Raw genomic sequence first — 5,124 nt, 5'->3', positions numbered from 1 at the left:
TTCTTTGACTTAGCTTCAATCTTGTCTCTATCTGCATGTTTGGTTTTCACACATGCATTACACCCACAGATTATAAGATGCCATAACTTACCCTTTTACCTTGTCATTCTTCCTTGAGAATTCGAAAACCCAACGGTGTTAAGGGTCCCCTATTGGTCAAATAAGCCATCATGTTAACCGCATCCGCCCAACACATCTTAGGCAAACTGGCATGTAGTCTCATACTCTTAGCCCTTTCATTTAACGTACGATTTATACGTTCGGCAACCCCATTATGTTGCGATGTCTCAGGTACCATTTTCAACATCTTAATATCGAGCTTTTGCGCAATGGTCTTTAAACTCAATACTACAATATTCCCCTCCATTGTCCAACTTCATTCATTTAACCTTTAAGTTGGTCTCATTCTCAACCATAGCTTTCCACTTCACAAAAGTATAAAACACGTAAGATTTAGCTTTAAGAAAATAAACTCATACCTTTCAAGTGGAGTCGTCAATGAAGGTGACATAACAGCGAGAACCTCAGTGTGATTCTACATTCGTTGTATCAAACACATCCGTATGAACTAGCTTCAATTTCTCCAATTTTGGTGCATTCCTCGATTTCCCAAAAGTCACATTCTTTTGCTTCTAATAAACACATGGTTCGCAAAATCAAGCTCTATCCTTTTCAAATCCGGAATTCTCCCACTCGAAACAAGCTCCTTCATACCATTCTCACTCACATGTTCGAGTCTTCGGTTCCATAGAGTAGATTTGGCACCAACATCAACCGTAGCAACCACCGTGTCTTCATCAAACACCTCAACCATGTAAAGCATTCCCATTTTATGTCCACGAGCCACAACACAACTACCCTTAACCACCTTCCATTGGCGATTTTCGAAAGTAATCGAATTACCTTCCTCATTCAATTGACCGATCGAGATAAGCTTCCTTTACTTAGGAATGAACCTCACGTATTTCAAGGTCCTATTAGTATCAAGAGTAGTTTTCAATACAACATCTCCAATGCCTTATATCTCAAACTTTTGTTATTTGTCAATCTAACTTTACCTCGATACGATCGAAAATTCTTCATCACGCTCATAGTGGGAGTAACGTGGAAAGAAGCTCCCCTATCTAGAATCCAAGACTCCACCAAATTCTCAACACTACATAATAGTGCATCATCTATCTTCCGTGGTCAAGTTCACACCTTTAGTAGGAGCATTCTTACAATTTCGTTGAAAATGCCCCTTTAGATTGCAACCCCAACAAATAGCTTCACTTCGGTCCTTAGATGGATACCTCTTCTTAGGCTTTCCCTACCTTTTCTTTCCCCACGATCAACTTTCCTACCGTGGTTGTCGGTACTCAACAAAGAACCGGCCGATGATTCCTCCGAGTTTCTCCTACGAGTATCTTCATCCCTAATTCCTTCAAACGCTAGCTTAGTAGTTTCGGTAGAACTACTAACCGCGGTAACCGTACCCGACCAACTTTTCGGTAATGATGAAAGCAAGATTAACGTTTTTAGTTCATCATCAAACACAATTTCAACCGATGCTAACCTCGATATAAGATTGTTGAACTCATTGATACGATTAATTGCGCTCATACATTCTTTCATCTTTGTATCGAACAATTGACGCATAAGAAAAACCTTATTAGCGGCATTAGGTTTTTCATACATGTTGGAGAGAGCCTCCAAACAACTGAACGTCGTCTTCTCAAAACATTTCCAACAACATTTTTAGCAAGTGCAAGTCGAACCACATCCAAAGTTTGGCGATCCAAAAATGCCCAATCGGCATCACTCATGCTTTCGGGTTTAGCTTCCGACAAAGGTTGGTGAAGTTTTTTCTAATACAAGTAATCTTCAATTAGTATCTTTCAAAAAGCGAAGTCTTTTCCATCAAACTGCTCGATCTTTAGTTTCACGTCTTCCACCATCGTTTCCAAACTCGAAATCTTGAGCTCTTGATACCAGTTGTAACTTGTAAGGATTTTTAAGACCAAAACAACGCACATGATTAAGAAAAATCACCCACACACAATGATAAACGAAGATATTAACGTGAAAATAAAAGAACACAAGTATTAACATGGTTATATATAATCAATTATGATTACTTTAATCTACGGACTAAACTAGAGAGAATTTTATTGATAAAATTTGTGTGAAGACCCGTCCTAATCCACCTGGATGAAGTCATCGACATCTGGTCCCTTTGCGAGGTACTGACCTAAATATGCCATGAATGACTCCAAGTAATATCTTTAAAATGAGCAAATGCACAGCGGAAGATTTCTTTCATACCTGAGAATAAACATGCTTAAAAGTGTCAACCAAAAGGTTGGTGAGTTCATAGGTTTATCATAACAATCATTTCAATATGTTAATAGACCACAATATTTCTGTTTATAAATATATGTACACTCGCAAGTGTATAAAAGTATTCTATAAGTTGTAGGCACCCGGTAACAAGCCTTAACATTCATGTCTTACCCTCTGAAGTACACCAGATCAGGTGTGTTTAAAATAACCTCGAAGTACTAAAGCATCTCATAGTCAGGATGAGGTTTGTCAGGCCCAATAGATCTATCTTTAGGGTTCGTGCCTACCGTACATAGACAAGTAGTTTAATGTTACCAAGCTAAGGGTATATTTCTGGTTTAAACCCACATAGAATTAGTTTTAGTACTTGTGCCTATTTCATAAAACATTTATAAAACAGCGCATGTATTCTCAGCCTAAAAATATATATAAAAATGGAGTAATGAAACTCACCATACTGTATTTTGTAGTAAAAATACATATGATGTCATTGAACACGTATAGGATTGGTCTCGGATTCACGAACCTATATCATTTATATATATATATTAACACACATAATGGTAATCGAACAAATTTATATATTATTAGTTATATACTTGTTATTTTAATAAATTATGTGCTTCATTAGTAACTTAATTAAATATATTTATTTTATATTCTTTACATAAATAAAAATGTTAATATAGTTTAGTTAAACATATTTATATATGACTAATTTTTATTGTAGTAATCTCAACAATATTAGTAGTAATATTGATAATAATAATAATAATATGGTTTTTATAAAAATAATAATGATACTAGTAATAATAAAAATGATAATAATGTAAAAATAATAATATTAATGTTAAAAATAATAATAATAGGGATAAAATAATGATAATGTTAATTCTAATAATAATAATGATACTTAATAATAATAATAATAATAATAATAATAATAATAAGTAAATAGTAAACTACCTCAAAGAAGTTGTCCTAAAAAAAATGCCCAAGTCCGGGTTTGAACCCGCGACGTCCCGCTAACCCGATAACATCCTTAACCATCGATCTGCTTATTGTTTTGCTGTTATTATTATTACCTTAAATATATTTAACCCGTCTAACAGTCTTTTTAATAAAACCATTTAACATCTTCATCATTATAATCCTAATAACTATAATCATACATCATCATCATTTAATTACCATCATCATTCATCTTTTGTCAATATCATCTATCATCTATCATCCTTAAACCCATCGGGAATATTATAATCAACATTCCATGATCATAATCATTTATGATCATCATCATTTTCGTGATCATGATCATCATCCATCCACCACCATCATACTTACACGACTTCAAATATAACACATAAAAATCACAATCATAATAATATCAACTCTTCTTTATTATCATAACCGCTCATCATTCTCAACAACCCCATATTCATCGTCTATATTTATATCGTTTTGTATATCCTCGTAAACATCTTGATTGTTTTTAATAGAACCCACGGACGAGTCATGGCCCAACATTGCACAGGTTTTTACGAGCCAAACTTTCCTAGTCCAAAAAGACCACCTTCGGTCCATACAACAAATTAATTAATCAGCCCGCTAGATTAAATTGTAAATCTCAGCCCAAGCAATAATATGTGGTTTTTGTTTGTTAAAAAAAATTGGATGGCAGCACAATTACAACATGGATACAGTATTATAATAAAAGGCAAAAGTCCTTCATGTACCTTTTGTCCCCCACTAACTTCATTAACAATAGAGTAACAACAAAATAAAATGCCTTTTTCTTCTTTTCCATAACTAAGTAGTTAAAACTAATGATGAATAAAAAAAATGAGTTTTCAGTAATAGGAGAGATAGGTGGATGTTTAAATGGGTTGTTTAAAAGAAATAAGACAATTGGTGGGGTGATTCTAGGGTGTATAGCGTATGGTGAGGATTGGAAGGTGGTTGTGATTATCGTAACCAAACAAGAAATAAATCGAGCAAGTGGCTTACGGTTGCTTGTGATGATCTTTGTGGTTGAAACTGAAAACGAATGGAACATAAAATGGAGTTGGTGATTGAATAGTTGTGGTTTCGAACATCATCAAGAGGGAGAGAGATAGGGAAAGAAGGAGAAAGTAGTAACTTGTTGTGATGGGTGGCAGCAGAGGGTGGTTAAAGGATATGGTGGTGGCGGATATGGTAAGTTCAAGAATTGGAAGTGAGTTTTGATGAGCTCATTTGATTAAGAAGAAAAAGGAACGAAGAAGGAACTCAAGATTAGGAGAGGGAGTGAGTGAGGTAGTTTCCTGGTTACTAGCCTCCTGATTACATGTATACATATATACAAATTAAGATGAATCATGCATTATCATATAATATTATAATATCAGAATATTAATTGATTTTAACAAACGTGTAATAAAGGAAATAGACTTCTGCCGACACCATTACTAACACTGGGTTTCGTGCTCCGTTGATATTTAGTAGCGGATAAAAGTTTTCGGAAAATTTCCAAGTTTTTAAATTATCTATAATTATTTATTTTATTAATTTTTAATGACAACAATATATAATACTTCAATTTATATTTCGAATTATTATTTATATATACATACACTCATATCTATTTACAATTAATTATTCGTGAATCGTCGAGAGCAGTCGAAGGTCAATTGAATATATGAAACAGTTCAAAATTTTTGAGACTCAACCTAACAGACTTTGCTTATCGTGTCTAAATCATATAAAGATTAAGTTTAAATTTGGTCGGAAATTTTCGGGTCATGATAGTACCTACCCGTTAAA

The sequence above is a fragment of the Rutidosis leptorrhynchoides genome, chromosome 3 (genome assembly GCF_046630445.1).
Source record: "Rutidosis leptorrhynchoides isolate AG116_Rl617_1_P2 chromosome 3, CSIRO_AGI_Rlap_v1, whole genome shotgun sequence".
Classification (NCBI taxonomy): domain Eukaryota; kingdom Viridiplantae; phylum Streptophyta; class Magnoliopsida; order Asterales; family Asteraceae; genus Rutidosis; species Rutidosis leptorrhynchoides.
The sequence above is the reverse complement of the archived record's forward strand: the minus strand, read 5'-3'. Positions refer to the sequence as shown.